Below are 6084 nucleotides of genomic sequence, written 5' to 3' on the forward strand. Positions count from 1 at the left end.
GGCCTTGGATACAAGTGGTCTTTAAATGGCAATACTGCCATAAATTCCAACTTTGTGAAGTCGCGACCCACAGTTTATGTCGAGTCTGGGTCACACAGGCACTGAGTCAATTCAGATGTTGTTTAGAGGCTGTAGCTTTGTGGCATCCAGCCACTATCCTGTGGGATGTTGCTCTACTCATCAACTTGCAGCCACTGTTCATCTTTGTTAATGCAGTTCATGTTTGTCATCTGTTGTCCATATTGCAGTTTTTAAGATTGGTGCACCTGCACTCCTAATAGTAATGATGTTTTAACATGTTTTTCTGTAAAGGTTAGTTCACCCAAAAATGAAAATTCAGTCAACCCAAAAGACTTGCGTACGTCTTCGAAACACTGATGAAGATATTTGTAAGAGTTTGTCCCTCCACTGAATGTCCATTCACCCAAAACTTAAAGTTCATAAGGACATTGTGAAAGCAATCCATAAGAATCGAGCAGCACAATCCAAGTCTTCCGAAGAGACACGTTCACTTTACTATCAACAGATTTTGAAAAGGCTTTTATTAACTTGAAAACGTTTTAGCTTTTGTTTAGACTTAAACCATAATACTTCTGTACTACTTATCAAGAAGTATTGGTGGTTATTTGCTTTGAGGCTTTTTATGAGAGTTATGATATCATTCAACTGATAGAGCCTTCAATGTATCTGCACTACGCTACACTGTATAAATTAATCATTAAATAGAGGCAGCAGCATGTTTTATTTATAATAAGTATCCACACAAATGGTCTGACGCCACTATCTCCCTGATGATTTTTTTGTTTTTGTTATGCAACTTTGCGCTGATGTGACTCACATTAGAAAACTAAGATTAAAAATGTATAATGAGATGCAAGAGAGCCATTTGAATGCATATATCGGTGTGGTGGGACTGGGATTATTGCATTTATAAAGCTAAAAAAACATTGCAAAATAGCATTAGGGAAAAGCATAATGTCTTGTCTCTGGTCAGTCAAAATGCAATGAATGATATTAGGAGACAGACAATTGAATTATATTACTGTGAAGGGAGACAGGTATAAATGCATTCATCAATCCTCATCAAATAAATCAGATGTTTGAATGAGTATAAGCGGAGTCAGATTGTCTACTGCGTTCCCTCTGGCTTTATCTTTATTTGATTCATTCCCAGCCAGAATTAATCTGGCAGAAAAAAAAATATATATACCTGCTTTAATATCATTTCGACACCTAAAAAAATTATAATAATTTAGCGATATATGAGTTAAAGAAGTCGTTAAGATTTTCATGACATCGTTGTGACCTCTCTCCATGAGCTTCTCTTGTGGCTAAAGTTACAGTGAACAACATATGGCATAACCTCGAGCATCCTGGGTTTCCCCGAGGCAAACCTCTATCTGTCCTCCCCTTACCAATTCAATTAGCTCTAAAATGAATTATGATCAGCTAATTTACAACGCTGTTTTAATCATTAGCTTCACTTTTCTCTCTACACTAATATTTTCAGTTGTCCTCAGGTTTACTGCAAACCATTAAATGAAACGTTTCCCATGGTATGTCAGGGATAGTAATGAATGGTCTTATTGTTCTCAGTTAAATAGCTATATGTTGTTTTACACAATGTGCATCACTATATTCTAGTGTACATTTGAAATTACCTTAAGAAAACCCTCATTAACAAGATTAAATTGTTTGTGATTTAACAATTTCCCTCTCTCCGGCTCTAATTTCCAAAACAAACCAAGTATTCCAAGCATGCTAACCTTGTCCTCAAAGTTCATGGAAACAGTGGATTGATTCAACTTTTTTTAACTTAATCGTTAATTCTGTCAGTGCAGTCACAGGACAGTAAGGGTATATATGTTTGTCAGTGATTTGGTCAGAACTTTTTTATACCCACACATATTTATTGGGGGATTTAGGGGCTGTTCACACGTCGTTTTCAACTAAAAACAAAAAACGTTATGTTTTGGCCATTCATTTACATGCTTTAGTGGCAATGAAAACGCAAACTTTTGAAAACAATACTGTTATTGCTCTGTGTAAACTACAAAAACGCGAATCTGTGAAAACAGTGACGGCATTGTGCGTGCTCCCACAACATGGCTTCTTACCTACCGGCTAGCAAAACGGAAGTCTAACACATTAGAAGGAAGTACGTCATCTACGCATTTACTTCCAAGTTGCAAAATAAGGTGATAGGCATGTGCGTTTGGCTCGACTGCACTGTAGGAAAAGTAGTTTTTTTTTTTTACAAAGTGACATCAACAACTACTTGTCTGCCTTACATAACACCAATGGTATCTCACGACCAATTCGTACGAGTGAGTACGAGGCGGCTAATTGGTATGAATTCGTACAACCTCACTCGTACGAATGATTTGTCTAAATCCCAGTGATATAGGTTTAGGGGCGAGTCACAGCACAGAAATCGAGACTCATCAGACAAGACATTTTTTTCCAATCTTCCATTGTCCAATTTTGGTGAGCCTGTGTGATAGCCTCAGTTTCCTGTTCTTATCTGACAGGAGTGGCACCTGTGTGTCTTCTGCTGCTGTAGCCCATCTCTGCTTCAAGGTTGGATGTGTTGAGCGTTCAGAGATGCTCTTCTGCAGACCTCGGTTGTAACGAGTGTTTGTTTGAGTTACTGTTGCCTTCATATCAACAGAACCAGTCTGGCCATTCTCCTCTGGCCTCTGGCATCACAAGCCCACAGAACAGCCGCTTACTGGATATTTTCTGTTTTCTCACCATTCTCTGTAAACCCTAAAGATGGTTGTGCATGATAATCCCAGTAGGTTAGATCAGCAGGTTCTGAAAGACTATTTCACATAAAAAGTGGATCACGGTGGGTAGAACCAGGTGAAGCACTGTCAACTATAGTGCAGCGCAAAGTAGTTGAGTACTTTTGGTCTCAAAGGATCTCACAAATGGATGTTGCATGCAGCCCATCAGCATGCATACTCTCAGTACTTCCAACTAAAGTTGCAGATTCTGCAAAAACGTGCAACGTCTTCCAAATTCAGCAATGCAGTATCAGTTTCATACATAACAGCAGCAGTATTTTTGGATGTAGAGAACTGAGTCTGAATGGGAAAAACTATATGCCAAATAAATGTAAAACAAATACCAAATAAGATCATTTGTCTTTGTGATTTTTTTAAATCTACTGTAGTACCTGCTCCACCTCTGAAATGACTTTCAGCTGATTGAACATTTTCCGCCCCTTCCTTTCAATCACCTGTTTTCAGTAAAACATCACTTTTTTTAGTCCAATTACCCCCTGATGTACTTAAGATTTAGACATGCGATAATCGTGTTAATGTGATAATCATGATGTTAATCATGTGATGTCTATAACTCGTCCTTTATGCCGGATTTAATTGAACCAGAAATAGGGTTACGTGTTGACAGCATGTTATACCGGTATATCAGAGGTAGTCAACCCTGGAGAGCAACCTTCCTGCAGACTTCAGTTCCAACCCTGCTTTAACACACCTGCCTGTATAACTTTCAAGTAACACCCTGATTAGCTGGTTCAAGTATGTTTCATTGGGATTGCGTAACTTATTTGAAAATTAACTTAAGATATTTCCAAACTAAAAGTCTTAAGTAATGAGTTCCTTTACTAGTTAGCTACTTGAAAAAAGTAATCTGATTACATAACACGATACTTGTAATGCGTTACCCCCAACACTGCTTCTGAAAGGGTACAACCCTGAGTGACCGCTTTTGTATAGTGCAGGTTAGACATAGTTTGCCGCTAAATATCCCTCACAGTCTCGTTTACATTCTCGTCAGATTTAATATGGCGCCTCCCCTTTATGAAGTCCATTGAGCCAAAGCAACAGGTTGCTCCAGAATCAGTCTCTGTAAATGGTGAAGTGTTATTTGCAGATTAAAAGCATCTACTTATCAGCAAAAACCCTACAAGTCTTTTGATTCCTTTACCGTATTCAAACTTTTCACTGAGCGGAAGGTCAGTACATGGCACTGAATTTGTGGCAGCAAATGTTAATATATAAATAAATAATTTAGAGGATGAATTATCTTTTCAATATTCAGAGAATATGTGGTGCATAATGGTTGAAGAAGATGCATGTCTCTGCGCGCTTGGCAGACGAAGTGTAGGCAAGGATGGTGGCAGGGCATATTCTGTTTTTCAAGTGCCTAAATTGATTTCGGTGTGGAGTTTCTTGGGCAGCCGCCAGTGGCTAATGCAGTATCATCCTGCCACTCCCTGTCTCAGATGCAGACACATAAAGAGAAATGGACATCTGTGCTGGAAATGAAACACAGAGATCCTTCTGTTTACAAGACGCTAAGGCAAAACTATCTGAATCAAAGAGTGCATACATGCACGCATAGCACGGAATATATGTATATGCATAAATACTCCAAACTTCAAACCATGTTTTATTTCCATATAATACTAATCACATTAAAAGGGCTATATGTGAGAATTTTAATGCATTAATCGCTTTCTGTATAGCCAATGTGTGAATAACTTGTACTGAAACTTAAAAAACATGACCTCCCTCAACTCCCTTGTCGATAAAAGCCTGTAAAATGATTTTTATGTAAAAGACTCGAGCTACGTCCGAAATCGCATACTTCCCTATAGTTTGTGAAAATACAGTGCACCAACATGTAGTATATCCGAATACATATAGGCTAGTATTCGAAAAACAGAAGGCAAAAAATCTCCGGATGACCTACTACTTCCGGCGAGATTCTGAAGTGCGCATTCGATGGACTTTACTATCCCATGAGGCCACGGGAGAGGATTTATGAATGGAGGAGAAGCGACGTAACGGATGCTGGTAGGTCACGTGATAATGACAACATGGCAGATGTAATACGTCCAGATTACATTCAACTATTGAGATCTCTGACTTTTGATGTCAGACTTTGCTATTTTAGCCAATTACAACACAGTTTGAGGTATGCACTAATCTCCCTCAATTGGAATGAATCCAATCTGATTTCGGATTCTGAATATTCTGTTGCAATCCGTTTCACATATTCGTTTACATGTGCATGCATGGAGAAAGGCACCGTGATAATGTCCCTCGAGCAAAAATGTCAAGAGCTTTTTAGCAAATATATAGTACTGTAAATATTCAGTCTCTTCCAATGACCAGTTCGTCAGACGTGAGAAGTAAATAAACATACTTTAAGATGTAAAATGTATGTTAACATATCTTATATGCAAGGCACTACGCAAGGTATTTTTGAATCTGACTGAGAAAATAGTCGGATTCAAGCATTTATATAATTAATTTTTTTCTTTAGATTGGATTATTTCAGGTCTACACCACCCCCTTCAATCCAATCAAAATTTAATTTGGATCGAGCTCAATTAGATTGATTGAGGGGCTTTCAGTCAGACTGAGCAATCAATCTGATTCCTAAGAGTTTATTTCAATGCACGTAATAGTAGCTATTATTGAGATCTCTTCTGAAAGTCCAGAGGAGACGCATTTGAGATTATTAGGTTTCTCAGGGCAAAAAAAATCAGAGAAACAGGAGACTGCGGCAATGTCAAATATAACTGCCTAAGAAAAACTTCTTAGATACTGAAAATACCTAAGATGAGATATTGGAGAGCTCTTATTTGTGATTTTTCTGTCCCATGAGGTGGGAAAAAAAAATCTACATTTTTCTTTTAACTGATTTGATTTAGATCCACAAAGGCCACAAATTATGAGTGTGGCGATCCGGCGCGATGGTCTCAGGTTGACGTCACAGTCTTTCTGAGATCATTTTTTTATTTTTAGACATGAAATGATAAATAATTTAGCCATGGTCTTAATGGCCATTCTCAGAAAGACGGAGTCGTGCAGAAACAAGGGAAGACATTCCCACAAACACGTCTCACAACACTATATCAGCCAAAACTACACATCATACATATCAAGTTTGTCAGCAGACAGCTCAGGTAAACAGCTGCTCTTAAACACAGTCACCTGACAGACAGCGTCCTCAGTTCCCCTTCTGTCACCCATCACACATGAAAACATGTACTGTGTGGTGTCAAATCCAATTACGCATCTCTGCCGCATGTCTATAAAGCTGGAA

This window comes from Phoxinus phoxinus (assembly GCF_949152265.1).
Source record: "Phoxinus phoxinus genome assembly, chromosome: 14".
Classification (NCBI taxonomy): Eukaryota; Metazoa; Chordata; class Actinopteri; order Cypriniformes; family Leuciscidae; genus Phoxinus; species Phoxinus phoxinus.